The following is an 18,157-nucleotide window of genomic DNA, read 5'->3' on the forward strand; positions in this document are numbered from 1 at the left end:
CAAGTTTAGAATATCTGCCGAAACATTGGAAAACATCACCTGACGACGGGGAAATAAGTGGCATTATCTGATGAGTGAGTGAGTATGGTTTTACACCGCTTTCAGCAATACTCCAGCTATATCATGGCGGGAGTCACGGAATTGGGCTTCACACATTATTCCCATGTGGGGATTCGAACCTAGGTCTTCAGCGTGATTAGCGAACGCTTTAACCACAGGCTTCAACACCGACCCCATCACCTGATAATGGAACATTAACAGACACGGGTGTATACTTGTGTACTTGAGTCGACAACAGCTACAATAAACAAGAACATAGTTATCCATACTGTGTTATGTCCCCTTCCTTTTCCAACTCCAGGTTACGTGGACTCTTGACTTCCCGGTAAGAACGCAAATGCATCACAAGTTCACGAAACGAGTTCCTTTTTCTGAATGCATATATGCAGGACATATTATCACTTGTCAGACAAGGTCCTGTGTCTATTGATTTCCATAAATCAGCTATGTTTTTAATGGGAAGACGGACATTATCCCATCTGACCTTTTTCTCCAGGGAATTTCCTTTGAGCATGAAAAGCGCAATGATGAAGTGAGACCCCTTCTTACTCAAACAGTACAGCTCATTAGCAAATGAAGGGCTATAAGTCAACGCTATTATTTTGGCGGATCCTAGAATCTTAGTTGTGGTCCAGTTGTCTTTAAAAACTGTAATATAAAATATTACATAATGTAACGTGCTTGGAACAGACGGGCATATGAGGGTTTGGGTGGGGTAGGGTTAGCCTAAGGGTAGGGAATAGCTGCACGGGATGTTGCAAATTCGCATTTCGCTATGCAGAGTTGCGTCCCTGACGTATGCCAGAAATCTACGGCTGTTAACATCCCAGTTTTCCAGGTTTGTCAGCGCCACACCTGTGTTCATGCGTTTTACCAAAGTGGTAAATACCTGGACCTGTATTGCTTTGATGTTCCCTTCAAGATTGAGCTGACACATCGTGGACAAAATTAAATACAGTTCTTAGCTGATTTCTTATTAACCTGACTCACACTGCAAACACGGCGCCGTTGCTTTCGAACGTATATGAGCATTGGATGCTTTCTAAGCGACGGTTGAACTCCGAATAACCGTCGACATTTGATATTAAGATTTATTGCGCAAAAAGGATGTTATCAAACTTCTTCTGTGCTTCTGTGTGTCAAAGGAGGTTAAAGCTAACTGCACATGCATGCTGTATGGTCATATGGTAGTGTAACAGTATACTGCATTGTATTCCGCACGGTGTATTGCAGATGTACTGATAAAGTTACGCTGAAACACTGGGAGAATGTAGACAATGTGGCAGTCACAAATGCCACTTGTTCGAATGTACACACTGAAGTGAAGCACATGAATATATTCAAAATAGTCATGACCTCTTCAGTAAAGAAATATCACTTATACACGGTTATTGGTAACACTCATCAAAAATACCCTTTATGTTAATAACCCTGTGTTGACATAAAGCAATATCAGCTGACCCGACCTGAACACTCTGTCATTCAGATCCTGAAACAAAACGATAAAAGAAAACCTGTATTCAACACTATGACATAGTAAAGCAAATCTAGATGTATTTAGCTAAGTCACACCAACTACTTGCTTCTATCATGTTTGAAATATATTTCTTGTATTATTTTACTTTTAAAGACTCGAATTTAGCTGACGTCCTGACGTTTAAGCTTCTATGCCTTTTAACCAGGCACATAAAAAACCGTCGTCTGGAGTATCATGAAATGAACGTGAGCTAATAATCGAGCCTATATTGCCGACTATATCAACAGTGTTAAATCTAGAATCAGATTGATTAGATCGAATGTGTCTGTTTCGAAGATAACAACATTTGTGGTAAGAAGCAATGCTGCTCTCTTCGCCAAGTTCTTGTTTCCTCATTGACTTTCATTTATCCATTCACATCATTTAAACAACTATTTGGCCGTTTACACCTATTGGTTTCTGTTTAGGCAGATAAATGAGAGGGGTCCCTGGCATCGACATTTTATATTTACTTAGACAAAGCCCCCGAATTCATCATAAGCTCAGCAGCATTTATCAAATATGCTGAGTCAACTTCAAACCAAATTTTCTGGCAATCACATTAAAACATTACAAATTTTGTGTCAGAGTTGTATGACTGTTTTCCTTCGTGGACAGAGCATGTTTGTTTGTACATCAAAAATTGTGAGATGTAGACGCCAAAGGCTGAAGGTGCTGGAATATTGCTCGACCTTAAGGGAAAGTTGACTATTGGGAAGTAGAAGTCATCCCTCTTCTTATTGAGTCTTGTATAAAGGGGGGCGCGGGTGTCCAAGTCGTCTAAGCCGCCGCGATTCGCGGTGCAGAGTTGCGTCCCTTTGGCACGAATCCCGGTTCGCCCCGATTATGTTTCTAAGTTTGTCAGCACCATACGCATGCTCGTGTGTTTCACCGAAATGGTAAACGTCTGAGACCTGCATCACTTCGGGCTTTCCTCCCACATGAAGCTAACACGCCGTGATATAACTGGAATACTGTTAAAAGCGGCGTTAACCCCAACTCACTCACTCACTTTGGTAACATGTAAATGTAAAACGTCTCATGTAAAGCGCAGTAGACACTTTTTATGAATTTAGGGGTTTCCTTAAAAATACAACCGAACCACCAACAGCATAACGCAAATGTGTAAAGCACGATTACCAAAAATGAATTGTCACAGACCCTTGTAGACAAAATTATAAATTTCCTGTACATTTACCCATAAACCCCATGTCCCCACATACATTTAACGGAACTATTACATGTACAAATAGACACGTGGAATGAGCAGTGTATGTGTGTCGGATTACAAGATACTTGAGCATTAGATTAGCCTTTCTGCCAATCGGGGCAGGTATCGCCGCCCTTGATGGCAACAGACCCGTTTTGTGTTATGACAAGTCATACGCGACTCGTCGAGTGCTTATTAACGCTGCACGAGCAACAGAGACTCAAGTGTTAAATACAGACTTGAAAAAGATTAACCTTGATTCGGAATAGACGATCCCGTAAGATATTTAATAAAGCAAAACGGCTTCTTAAAAATTCAAAAACAGAATTTAATAAATTGGCATATCACCAAGAAACAAAGGCTTACAAGAGATGTATGGAAAAGAAATTACGTATATTACAGTTTAAATAGGACTTTTCGTCAAAACATTTACCACTCACCAAAAGAATTTTGGAAGATCCTAACTAATTGTAAGAAAGAAACAAATCCGAAAGCTCCTGATATTAATTCCTTCTTTATTTTTGTATAAAAAAATAAATGAAAACAAATTCGATGATTCAGAATTAGAAGAATGTGCAACTGCAACATTACTATATGATTGTAAAATCTTAAACGATGACGTAACAACTGAAGCAATTATAAAAGCTGCAATGAACCTTATAAGAAATAAGGGTTCCAGGCAAGATTTTATCGAGAATGATCATATTATAGATATCATTGGGGTACTTGCCCCACTATCTTCCGAATTTTCAATCTTATCCTCTGGAATGTTTTGTTTGTTTGTTTGTTGTTTAACGCCGCACTCAGCAATATTCCAGCTATATGACGGCGGTCTGTAAATGATGGGAGTCTGGACCGAACAATCCAGTGATTGACAACACGAGCATCAATTCACACAATTGGGATCGATTACGTGCATCATCCAGGTCAGCGAGCCTGACCACCCGATCCCGTTAGGGCGATCAATTTGACCCAAACTCGTATCGACCTATTACGATATAAAGCTGTTTCGGAAAACTTTTAACCTGTATCCTAAACGAACGATTAACAAATTTCTAGATGCTGATAATATCCTAACTCCAGCACAGTCGGGAAACTACCCAAAAAAATACTTGTGCGTGCAAAGATTTTACAAAAGCATTAGATACTGTCTGGAGAGTAGGACTGTGGTCTAAAATGCAAAAAATTGGTATTCAGGACCAATTTCAGACTTAAGTTGAAAATGTGTACTGTAATTTTAAATCAATGGTACAATCAAAAAATGCAGAATAGGAATATTTCTCTTGTCAATCGGGTGTCAGACAGGGCGAAAATCTATTGCCACTCCTGTTTTCAATATTTTTAAATGATCTTGAACCGTATGTAACAAAACAAAGGTGCGAATGGATTATATTTGATTGTATATCAGGGAATGACACCACAGTGTGGCTTCAAGTTTAAGTATTACTCTAAGCAGTCGACACAGTCCCTTTTGAGCGATGCCCCATCTGGATTGGATTGCACAAATCATGAGATTCCCTAATCGAGATTGCTTAAAATGGAAGCTAAATGTAAAATATCTGAAAAACAAACAAAAAAATCTTTCGAGGGGGGCCCAGCCAAATCAAACAAATCAATATTTTAGTTTGAAGGAAAGACACTGGAAATTGTTGATAATTATACATATTTATGTATAAATCTTCACAGAAATAGAAAATTTGTGTTTTTTATGAAATCACTGACAGCAAACGCGACAAAAGGAATGTACTGCCTAATGAAAAGAGCACGAAATGATTACCTACCATAAGATTGTTTATTGAAGGCGTTTGCCGTGATGGTAGTGCCAATCCTTGTTTACTCTTCCGATATATGGAGTTTTGAAAATGAGAGCATGCAATTGAAATTTAAAAAAAATAGTAACTGGTCTGAGGAATTACCAAAATTCTGAACTTTTCTTTTACTTCCCAACACTATCTACTTGCCAATTTCACAATTACTTACATCGAATCATCAATTGCCCATTTGAAAACGGCCGATGGCGGGGGTTACTGAGAGAAGACCGTGTCTGTACACTGAAATTCATCGGCTGTTGGAGACGAGTTTCGCAATCTTTTTGGGTGTAAAGCCCTTCTCCAACAACGACTTCTTTATATTCCAAAGAATTGTTATACCTGGCCAACTATGTGTAAACTGCGCAAGACGTTATCACCTAAACTATATCCTTTTTGAAACAGCTGTCCAGAATAATTGTACATTTGAACACATTATTACGTTAAAGTGTCTAAATAAATTATAAAGGCATGTTACCATCTTGATCTGAATTGAATATTATACGTTGTGTGTGTGTGTATATATATATATATATATATATATATATATATATATATATATATATATATACTCTTGTACCACCGTTGGTGTTTTTTCAGAGAAATAAAACTGATACTTACACTATATACCGCTTTAGAGGGAGGTGCAAGGATCGTCTGTAATGCTTAAATTTAAAAACTGGTCCGTAATAAGTATAAACAGACTCATTTATTGAAGAATATACCTACGGTCATTCTCACGCTAGTATTAAGTGAAGGTTATAGGCTCGGCACTTGCTGCCAGTTATAGTTTGATTTGAATTAAACATATTTTATTGCGAATAAATCAAATGGATTAGGCACAAGTATTACACACATGTACATACATGCACACATATTTGAAAATTAAATTATTTTATTCGTCGAAAATAGTATTGTTACCACTTAGAACGGTTTCTAATTTGGTGCTGAGCCCCTTTGTTCATAATACCTTCAAATTAACCTGAATAAATCATTATTCAGATTGCTACATCTATATCTACGTCTACTGTGAATAATATTAATTTCACGCTTTCCATAACTGAAATAATATTAAGATATAATAACATTTTGAAACATTTTTGTTTTAAGTTCAGCTATAGAAGTACTACTTTTAACATTTAATTTTGTGAATTCCACTTTTTCAATGAGTCGCTAATATAAGAAAGATTACAATAAAGGTTGCAAGATTCAAGGCCTCAGTAAGCTTTCAAACAGTTTTTTGGGTTGACATGTGGAAGTCATTTAAAAATTTGACGCATGAGTGACAAAAATGATGTCCAATGCAATTCCCTAATTTGACTGTACCATATGTTGCCGTGGTTTTTTTTCAGGTGAACAATCGACTTGTCTTTGCATGTGTTTGTGACGGGTTCACCGGTTGGGCAGGATAGACTCACCTTATTGCGAACACCTGTTATGATCACTATTTGATTCACAAACGCATGCTTATGATATAGTAGGAATCGTACGGTCAGTTTAGTGTATCCCAGGGAAAGCAGAATACAGAATGACATATCATCGGACGTCGTTTTTCTTTGTGAGGCTACGTTTGCGCGATCCGGACCAATATTGTATGTTTCGCATCAACATCATCCTACCGTTCTGTTGGTTCTCTGTTTTTTTACATTACGAACGCCCTGCAGAGGTTTGGTTGGTTGGTTGTTTTACGCCGCACTCAGCAATGTTCCAGCTTTATGACGGCGGTCTGAAAATAACCTGAGTCTGGACCAGACAATCCAGTGATTAATATCATGAGCATCGATCTACGCAATTGGGATCGATGACATGTATCAACCAAGTCAGCGAGCCTGACCACCCGATCCCGTCAGTTGCCTCTCACGACAAGCATAGTCGCCTTTTACGGCAAGCATGGGTTGCTGAAGACCTATTCTACCCCGGATCTTCTCGGGTCCCCCGCAGAGGGAACCAAATTATTAACGCTACATGTTTCTCAAGGAAAACGGAAAATTTGCAAAGTCGCATAAGTTACTGTAATTTGCTACGCTTAATTGTTTCTGTTTAGTATGCTAGAAACCTCTGATCGTTGGTTCGAATCATCCCAGATCCCCTATGATTCTATTTCTAGGTTTATCAGCACCATACCTGCATTCGTTGGATTCAACGAAGTGGTAAACCTCAAAGACATTTATCATTTAGGTCCTTCTTATAAAATCGAAATGAAAAAAAAGCATACATTTCCTTCAGAAGATATTAAGTTAAAACACACAGCTACAGGTTTTGCTTTCATACATTTTAGAAGTGTGGGGAAGGGATAAGGTGTTCACATACATGCCGAGGTAAGAGTCTGAAATGTTCTTACTAATAATAATGATCCGAGTCCATACAGTTTGCCAAATGTGTGTCATGCATAACCCGAAGGAATTGAAATTGGAACATAATTTGGGTACATTTCCATACCTTGTTACTGAAGAATAAATTATCTTTCATTAATATCAATGAACTTGGTAACAAGGTTTCTAGAGACTTCTTGGCGCGTTTATAAATGCAACTGACTTGTTACATATCCCACAACGCCCTTGTAGCAAATCTAGCAGCACATCGCAGGGCGGATCACAGAGATATAAGAGTAAGGCATGTCCCACAGCCAGAAATACAACTACTACAGTTAAAGATCGATAGTATCCTAAATGAAGCTGAGGGTATTATGTGCATCGGGGGAGCAAGGCCATGTGATTAATCATTAACATTTATAAAAGGTTGAGCAAATTTTATTCTTCAAAACATCGAACGTATTTTGGATAATTTCTTAGTGTCCACCAATTAATCAATTTTCATTAATTTTCATTCTTTTTCTCTCCAATGCGAATGTACAGACAAAAAAATGACAGTTCCGTGTTTGCAGTGTCAGAGTCTTTTTGGACGTTAACTTTGTACCTAGCATTGCTTCCAAATTCTTTCTCAGAGGGACAGCTGCATCCTAATTACCTAAGGACTTTATTATCTTTTGAGTTTGCAGCATTCAACACTTAAATGTCCTTAGTCACCAGAGTATTTTCACTCTTGTTTTATGCTCTCGAAAACCATCTGCTCTCGAAAAAGTGAAACAAATTACCTTGTTTTGACATCTTCAATAATTTAGCATTTCCTTGTTGCGTCGACATTCTACCTTTCCCCTGTAAGTGTTCTTGTAGGTCTGCAAAGAAAATTCGAGTACCGATTTAAAACAATATTGCGGAGTACACATCTAGTTTTATCATTTTAACATTAATCATCAGTGTTAGGTAATTTTTTTATTACAGAGGGGGGCACGGTAGGCCCAGTCGTCTAAGCCGCCGCGATTCGCTGTGCAGAGTTCCGTCCCTTGGGCACGCCAGAAACCTATGATTGTGGGTTCGAATCCCGCTTACGCCCCGATGATGTTTCTAGGTTTGTTAGCACCATACCCATGCTCGTGGGTTTCACCGAAATGGTAAACGTCTGAGACCTGCATCACTTCGGGCTTTACCCCCACATTAAGCTGACACGCCGTGATATAACTGGAATACTGTTAAAAGCGGTGTTAAACCCCAACTCACTCACTCACTCACTATTTGATACAGACAGCTTACAGGTAAGGAACACGGAGGCAGGTTTCATGTTCATCGCTACATTCTGCAATGTTCCGCTCCATGACAACGGCCTAGAAATAATCGAGTAACGATCAGGCAATCCAGTGATTGATCTTGGGAACAACGACCCAAATGTCTCTTTCAACCCACATAGCAACTATGATTTAACCAGGAATCCCGAAAATGGCTGCAAATAATATGGCGGAATATGATAAATAGGCGGTTCACACAAACCGTTTATTGATAGCGGTTTCTAAAGTAACTGCATTGAGTAATAAACTATCATAAACATCGATTATTTCAAGAATAATGGGAATAATGGGAATGTTACCCTCGTTTGTATCAGCACAGTAAATACCGTATGTTAGGAAAACATAACATGAAATTATGCTCGCCAAAAGCTTGTATAATACATTGATTATTCCTAAAATATTATTTACTACTCAATAGAAGTTTAAGAACACCCGATTCTTTCATATTACTATAGTTAATCTGTATTGGCATGTGAGATTAACTATAGTAATATGAAAGAATTGGGTGTTCTTTAACTTCTTTTGAGTTGTATATTTCTGACGCGGAAACACACCAAGTCATTTTAAGTCAAGACATCGAATTATCGATACCATATTTAATTGTGATATATCTTCTGATGGTGTACCCTGTCAGGAAATATTCAGGTATGTTAAAGTATACCTTTTGTAAAACAATAACACGAAACATATGTAGACGACCGTTATGTGCAGATAAAATCATATTATGCACTCACCATAATGGACACACTTTGATTCACCACTTCGAGACTTTACACATGTGCTTCCTGGCTGACACTCGGAAAAAGGAGCCTGTGACATGAAAGAATAATATGTTTCAATGGATAACCCTGACTTGTTATTTACTTGGATTGACCATTGTATTGGATGTAACAACCATACTCCGCTTGTAGCAACATAGATATTAAATCCAGTGTCAGATACATGTGGGGGCAGTGCTGAAAGAAGCCCAAGCAGGGGCCGCCTCCTACATTTGTGACATTAATACAAAACTTCAACGCTAAAATAAACCCAACTTTCTTGACTATTCGACGAAACAGCTTCATTTGGGTTCTAAAGACAAACTGTCTGTCTGTAAATAATCGAGTCTGGACCAGACAATCCAGCGATTAATATCATGAGCATCGATCCACGAAATTGTGATTGATGACATGCATCAACCAAGTCAACGATCCTGACCACCCGATCCCGTTAGTCGCCTCTTACGACAAGCATAGTCGCCTTTCACAGCAAGCATGGGTTCTGAAGACCTATTCTACCCCGGATCTACACGGGTGTTGTATGACTTGAGGTTGCCACCAGTAGGAAGAGCGTGATTAAACTCAATCCAAGGACAAAAACCCATGAGCATGGCTGTGGATCTGACAAACCCTGGAAACCCCGAAGGCCTTGTCTAAAGCTTATTTTCGGGGTCTACCATCGTAACATTGCTTTTACTAAAACCGAAGTAACACTCAATCCAAAGACATAGACCTACGAGCATGGCTGAGGTGCTGACAAACCCTGGAAACCCTGGAAACCCTGGAGGCCTTGTCTAAAGCTTATTTATGGGGTCTACCATCGTAACATTGCTTTTACTAAAACCGAAGTAACACTCAATCCAAAGACAAAGACCCACGAACATGGCTGTGATGCTGACAAACCCTGGAAACCCTGGAGGCCTTGTCTAAAGCTTATTTCTGGGGTCTACCATCGTAAAATTGCTTTTACTAAAACCGAAGTAACACTCAATCCAAGGACATAAACCCACGAGCAGGGTTGCGGTGCTGACAAACTCTGGAAACCCTGAAGGCCTTGTTGAAAGCTTATTTCCGGGGTCTACCATCGTAACATTGCTTTTACTAAAACCGAAGTAACACTCAATCCAAGGACATAGACCCACGAGCATGGCTGTGATGCTGACAAACCCCGGAAACATAATCAGGGGGTTCTAAGCAGCGGTCATAGGTTTTGAGGCACGGCTACTACCAGGTTGGCCAGATGCCCTCCAGTTTGGGGTTCAGATAATAATATCTAAAACATCCAGTTTGTCTAAGTTTAAAAGTGACAAATGTTTGGACTTACTAATGTTACTTTCTTCCGACACATCCAGTCTTCATCACTCTCTGACGTCTTTGGTTTACCAGCTGGCACATTACTTGATGCCATGCAGATCCTGCAAACCAGCGTCTTGGAATTGAATCCTACATGACTACAACTAGCAAGCTGCAAACATTTAGCGAAGCACAGTGAACTACCGTATGGCGCCAGTTCAGCAAGGGGGGCGTCACATAGCTCTTCCTGTGCACATTTCCTGAATACAGTCATATCCTTGAGCGCATCTGCCCTGTACATGACGACCCACGGCAAGGTAAGACAAGTACAAAACACGTGCCATATCATTCTTAACAGCTTGGATTTTTTTATACCAACACTGCTACTAGTACAATGTAAAATGTTTTGCTTCCTTAACCTTCTCGAAAATACACGTCTGTGTATTGGATGTACAATTCAGGAATGTTATTACGGGCTTTTACGAACCATACTGCTAAACAACGTTAAGAAAAAACACTCTTCTCGACTGTCCCCGATCAATGGAAAGGGGTTTTGCCTTTGCCAAAGGAACGCAGACAGTCAGTATTCAAGTTTTTTGAGCAGCCAAGCATCTTTATTGCATGAGATAGATTTTCTTATATTGAAGTGAAGCTCACATTTAATTCATATAAAAACACATCAATGTGCATATTAACTATATTATGGTGTTATCTTCTGACAATGAAAGTAGTCGTCGTGAGTATTATCAGTTCTGTTCCAGACTCTATCACATCACTGAAAGAGCAAGTAGATCATTAGTGTTCAGTCAATACAACGATAAAGCAAAAACATCGCTAAAATAGAGCATTAAAGTAAAGTACTTGAAATTGTATATTCCTTAAATGAATTAACAGTAGTTTTGAGCAGAAAGATCTCATTTTTGTAAATATAATCGCTGTGAAATATCAATTCTATTTGTGTGTCCTGCGTCATTAAATATGTTTAATCACAATTATAATGGATAAATCATGAGGTAAAATCATGCAAAAAATGTATCTCCTTTGAAAAAAGTAATGTATACAAGTAAGCTGGAAAGAGTGAGTGAGTGAGTGAGTTGGGTTTAACGCCACTTTTAACAGTATTCCAGTTATATAGCGGCGTGTCAGCTTAATGTGGGAGGAAAGCCCGAAGTGATGCAGGTCTCAGACGTTTACCACTTCGGTGAAACCCACGAACACAGGTATGGTGCTGACAAACCTAGAAACATAATCGGGGCGAAAAGCTGGAAAGAAACTTCAAAACCATATGCACAACAAACTTCCGCGTCAGTATTTCATGTTGCGTTGGTTGGTTGGTTGGTTGGTTTGTTGTTTAACGCCGCACTCAGCAATATTACAGCTATATGACGGCGGTCTGTATATAATCAAGTCTGGACCAGACAGTCCAGTGATTGACATTATGAGCATCGAATAACGCAATTGGGATCGATGACATGCTTCAGCCCAGTCAGCAGGCATGACCACCCGATCCCGTTAGTCGCCTTTTACGACAAGCATAGGTCATTTTGCGGAAAGTACAACATAAATAAATTTCGGAATTGACTTCTCCGACTCCATAATGGACACGCTAAGGGTTTTCTGATTGGACGGCTGTTTTTAGGGTCGTTCATGAGGGATCCTGAATATCCTAACCTATCATATACAACATAATGCTGTACCTAAAAGCCCTGAACTCCGCAAGAAAACAAGTCTGACTGTGCTGGTCCAAACCAAACCCACATTGAAAGAAACTACGTCTGTAAAAATGACCCAAAGATAGTCTGCAAGTTATGTATTTACCGTATTCGCTGTAATTAGCGCCCCGCTCTAATAAGCGCCCACAGCGATATTTGCTAATATATTGGCCAGTAAACAATCCTTATAGGCAGCCCTTCCGATTGATAAATGCACACAAGATTTATTCATGCGCGTATAATACGCACTCGTGTGTTATATGCACCCTTTATTATGGGCATTTAAATTCTGGCAAAAGGTGTATCTGTCGTATATAAACATTTCAAGCTGTCAGCGTAAACCACGAAATTTACAATCTTTCAACCGTTTTTTTTCACCAAACTAATGTTTTATATATCTGATTTTGAGAGCGCCAAAGGGCGCTTATTAGGTCAAAAACGGTAATAATAAATTATGTGATACATTGAAGGATTTAGCTTTCATAGGCCATATCACCGAATTCCGGAGTAATGTTATGCTTGTCGTAAGAGGCGTCTAACGGGATCGGGTGGTCAGGCTCGCTGACTTGGTTGATGCATGTCATCGATCCTAATTGCGCGGATCGATGCTCATGATATTAATCGCTGGATTGTCTTGTCCAGACTCGATTATTTACAAACCGCCGTCATATAGTTTGAATATTGCTGAGTGCGGCGTAAAACAACAAACCAACAAACCGGAGTGATGTACATGGTACGTCTATCTTCGCTTCTTTTCAAGCTTTTGTCAAAGGGTTTCGCACTGAAGGCTGCTCTCCTGAAGTGAGACATCTCTCACATATCGGCCTTACAATAGCAGACATTGTTACACATCAAATGTCAACAGAAGCCAAAGGGGGCTTTTAAAGATTTATAGACATAACAATAAAATAAATTTCAAACAATTTCCTGAATATTCCACTCTCATGTTTTCGCAACTCCTACTCTGCCCACACAACTCGCTCAAACACTCGTCATATATCTCACACTGCTTCAAACCTACTCCCACTTCCAACTGATAATCTATTAACTATTTGATCATAAGCATACACATAGTTTGGCTATATTCAAGCACAATGCAGACATGTTAAGGCACTAAGGAACTGAACAAGCTCCCTTGTGGCGAATACCTTAACACATGTACAGTTCAGGTATGTATACACAGGTTCACTTCTATTCAAAACCAAGTGTCACTTGTCTCGAACCAAAGTTCACCTCCAGATATAGGTCCCGTCAATCTCGCGAAGCGCTACATCCGTTACCAGCATTTCAGGTGACGTGCCTGTACTCTTGAACTAGTTCTGCTTTTCGAAATGCGCGACTGCCAAAGCTAACTTTGCTAGACAGGACCAAGTATTCTACCATGCTTGATTGTCTCCTCTATTGACAGTCGTGAAAGATGGCTTAATCCTGAATAATAATGATCGGTTATTTGTCATTCCTGCAAAGTTCCTGACTGACAAATGACAATCATGGAACCGTTCGTAAAGGAATGTGTTCTTTTCTTCACCGTTAAAATAACTTTGATTAGCAGTTGGGTAACTATCGTTCAGAAGTGTACTTATGTTCGCAGTGGACAGTTATTTTATCATAACGTAGGATGTGCTACTTGTTTCTGAGATATAGGACTATTCATGAAGATGCAACAACCAATAGTGAGTGAGTGAGTTGGGTTTAACGCCGCTTTTAACAGTATTCCATTTATATCAGCCAGCTTAATGTGGTAGGAAAGCCCGAAATGATGCAGGTCTCAGACGTTTACAACTTCGGTGAAACCCACGAGCACGGGTATGGTGCTGACAAACCTGGAAACAAAATCGGGGCGAACCGGGATTCGAACCCACAATCATAGGTTTCTGGCGTGCCCAAGGGACGCAACTCTGCACAGCGAATCGCGACGCCTGAGACGACTTGGCCACCCGTGCCCCCTCAACAACTAACAGGTAGGCCAAACGACCATAGTGTTCTGGTATCTGACAGCATGAACATGAGCTTGCCTTTTGACAGTTTGACTAGGCATTGGTTGGTTGGTTGGTTTGTTGTTTTACACCGCACTCAGCAATATTACAGCTATGTGACGGCGGCCTGTAAATAATCAAGTCCGGACCAGACAAGCCAGTGAGTGATATCATGAGCATCGATCCACTTCTTACGACAAGCATAGTCGCCTTTTACTGCAAGTCTGGGTTGCTGAAGACCTATTCAACCCCGGCATCTTCAGGATCGACTTTGAATTAGGGAAGATTTGGAGGATGAAATTAAGAAAATCCATGCTATGAATTTGTAAACGAGAAATGTGTTTAAGTCAATTGTATATATACATTTTTTAGTAATTATACTGCATAATAAGCAAGTCATGTGTTTGGAACTTAAAAATAAATATGCATTATATATAGTTAAGTAAGTAGTTTTAAAAAAACTTAAAAAAATAGTTACAATGAGTAAGTTATTTCTTTAAGATCTTTTTTATGACGGAAACAATAGTTTTATGCAATGTAGAAAGCATGTGCATAAATTGTATAATTTGAGAAGTTAGTTTGAATATTGGTGAGTGAGTGTGGTTTTACGCAGCCTTAAGCAATACTCGAGTAATATCACGGTGAGGGAGACCAATAATGGACTTCACACATTGTACCCACATAGGGAATCGAACCCTGGCCTTCGGCTTGACGAGCTAACGCATAAACCAGTAGGCTACCCGACCGCCCCAGTTTGAATATTAAATGAGAATAGACATAATAATGCAAATGTATTATTATTGTGCATTTTGGTAGGCTTTCACTGAGATTGTTTACAGACCGCCAAAATATAGTTTGAATATTGATGAGTGCGGCGTAAAACAACAAACCAACCAACCGGAGTGATGCAACTCCTACTCTGCCCACACAACTCGCTCAAACACTCGTCATATCTCTCACACTGCTTCAAACCTACTCCCACTTCCAACTGATAATCTATTAACTATTTGATCATAAGCATACACATAGTTTGGCTATATTCAAGCGCAATGCAGACATGTTAATGCACTAAGGAACTGAACAAGCTCCCTTCTGGCGAATACCTTAACACATGTACAGTTCAGGTATGTATACACAGGTTCACTTCTATTCAAAACCAAGTGTCACTTGTCTTGAACATGGTCCTAAGAGGCGACTGACGGGATCGGGTGGTCAGACTCGCTGACTTGGTTGATGCATGTCATCGTTTTCCATTTGCGTCGATCGATGTTCATGATGTCAGTCACTGGATTGTCTGGATTCAGCAATATTCCAGCTGCATGATAGAACGATGTCGTCCAATGTTAACCATTATTTCAGACAATCCGAGACGAAATCTTGAATATGTTATGCGCAGAGATTTGCATGTAATAACATTTAAATACAATTCAAGTTCAATCAACGATTCAAAAGATCTATATATGACATATCTTGAAGTGTTTTCACGTGTCGATCTCCAATCATGCTGAAACATATCTAGTCACTTTCTATGAAATAATCTTGATACAACCTTGATACAACCACACATAACCGAAACCGTGATAAAATAGCATATAATGAATATTTGATGCCCATGTTGTGTACCCATGATTGTCCAGATTAAGTAGCATTTTGTATGCTTTTCTAGGCAGGCGGTCTTCGTGCATTCTAAAATTTTAAACCAGTATTTTAAACAACGAATATATGCATTAATGTACATCGGATATCTTCCACATTCGCCATAAACCATACAGTTTGGAGTGTTTATTCCTGTCTTTAAAAACTTTTTACATGCATATAAATGTATTTTCGCTATGGTCCATAATTTTTAAAACCCTGAGTTCTGAGCCGTATAAAAGGATAGACTGTATTTGGCCATCAAATAGCTTAAAATAAAGTCTAAGTGGAACAGGTTCTAATTTAGATACAGTGGTAACCATGACCATTGCTTTCTTGGCCCTTACAGCTGAATTGTGGACATTTTTTTCTAAATTCAAAGTCTTAATAATAATAATAAAGTCCATTTCTTCAGCGCCATGTCCGTCTACGTAGTCGCTCATAGCGCCTCACACAGGGTCATAGACACATAGTCTTTAGTTTTGTCTTGAAAGTGTCCAGAGTTGGAGATTGCCTAATTTCCACTGGAAGGGAATTCCAGAGCACAAATGCAGTGTGAGCAAAAGTTCTGTTGCCGAATGCTTTGAGTGAGACCATAGGGACACTAAACTGGAGTTTATGTGCTGATCTGAGATCTCGTGCTGGCTGGTGTAGGGTAAGACGTTCACTCAGATAGGAAGGAGCTGTACTATAGTAGCACTGGTATGCAATGCACACGACTATGTGTTCAATCCTAGATCTTATTGGAAGCCAGTGTAATGATTTTAATAAAGGAGTGACATGTGCACGCTTATTTCGTCTACATATCAATCTGGCAGCAGCATTCTGCACACGTTGCAATTTGCTACACAGATCCTGTTTGATATTAATAAGCAGACTGTTAGCATAGTCCAACCTGGATAGGATAAGTGATCTCACGAGCTGATGTGCCGCATCGTATGTCAACATGGGTCTTATCTGACTGATATTTCGAATGTGGAAGTAGCAACTTTTGCAGATATTGTTTACTTGATGGTATTGGTCAGTGATGACTCCGAGGTCTTTAACAGTCAAAGAAAAGGGGATATCAACTCCATTAACAGTCAAGAATGATTCGGATATTGATGCAACAGATCGGCTACTCCCAGTGAGTATGACCTCGGTCTTATCAGGGTTGAGCTTCAGACGATTCTGTGTCATCCATGTCTGGATCGCAGATGTGCACATTCGCAATTCTGCTATCACCTGTGCTGAGTCACCATGTGTAAAGACTTTCATGAGCTGATTATCATCAGCATAACCATGACGACTAGTGTCAAAAGTGTCTGTAACTTTGCCTAACTGAGAAATATAAATCACAAACAACAGAGGTCCCAATACAGAACCCTGCATTGAATCTTCAGATGACAAGCCATCAATCGAAACAGCCTGCTTTCTTTTACACAAGTATGATGTAAACCAAGCAAGTGCAACATCTGTTATACCAAGATTAGACTCAAGACGACGTAGTAGCCTGCTATGGTCTATGGTGTCAAATGCCGCTGATAAGTCAAGGACAAGAAGTCCTACCTTGCCCTTATCAGCAGCTGCCATGACTCTCAGAAGACAAGTTTCTGTTGAGTGTGCTGGCCTGTAAGCCGATTGGAACTTATCATATAAGCCATACAGTTCCATATAATCTGTAAGCCTGACTTTCACAGCTTTTTCCAGGATTTTGGACATGAACGATAAATTACTCACAGGTCTATAGTTCAAGAGAAGGTTAGGGTCCAAAGTCTTCTTCTTCAAGAGTGGGCGAACTAGGGCCCTTCTATGTCGTTCGGGTACCTCTCCAGACTCCAGACTCCAGACTGAGGTTCACAATCCTAGTTATTATGGGAAGCAAGATATGCATGTAATCCAAAACGAATTTGGTAGGGACAGGATCAACTCCTCGACAGTATATTGGCTTTGAAGATTGGTTGATCTTTAATACCTCAGCTTCACAGTATCCTTCCTTAGTAAATAAAATACCCAGGTATTTATATTCATCTATATTATATATCATTATATTCAAGACTAACTGGGGTGTTTTTGTAAAACAAGTTTTCGGACTTGACCATCTCTCCAAAACACAAGTACATTTGTTTTATCTAGGTTTACTGTAAGTTTCCATTCGTCTGTTAACGTTTCTAAGATATTCAGCTGGTTTTCAAGCCCTACCACAGTATCTGATACAATTATAACATTATCAGCAAACAATAGCATGAATAACTCTCAAATATCTGGGTACAGCTGAACACCGTGTTTGACAATATCGTATGTCTGAAAATATGGTATGTTCACTTGTTAATGAAAAATGAGAACAGCATAGGACTTCATAAGCAACCTTGTTTCAAACCAAGAGGACAATCGAAAAAGACCCTTAACTGACCATCAAACCGTACACATGCTCTCACATTTGTGTACATACTTTTTAACATATGTAGCATTTTACCATTCATGCCTGTATTTTTCAAACAAAGCCATAATTTATGTCGATTAACAGGAGGATTGGAAATGAACGTAGACTGCCATGTTGTCTGACTGCAGATAGTGTTTGCTATGTA

General features: G+C 39.4%; 1 protein-coding gene across 1 annotated transcript in view; it reads left to right on the forward strand.

Moving 5' to 3' along the window:
• Positions 1–14,974: 14,974 nt before the first annotated feature.
• LOC124128414 (perlucin-like) overlaps positions 14,975–18,157 on the forward strand; it is a 75,399-nt gene continuing 72,216 nt past the window's right edge. Inside the window, exon 1 of the mRNA XM_048390185.1 lies at positions 14,975–15,079. The gene's annotated coding sequence lies outside the window, so the exon portion shown is untranslated. The remainder of the gene's footprint in view (positions 15,080–18,157) is intronic.

The sequence above is a fragment of the Haliotis rufescens genome, unplaced genomic scaffold (genome assembly GCF_023055435.1).
Source record: "Haliotis rufescens isolate VD_foot unplaced genomic scaffold, xgHalRufe1.0.p SCAF_86, whole genome shotgun sequence".
Taxonomy (NCBI): domain Eukaryota; kingdom Metazoa; phylum Mollusca; class Gastropoda; order Lepetellida; family Haliotidae; genus Haliotis; species Haliotis rufescens.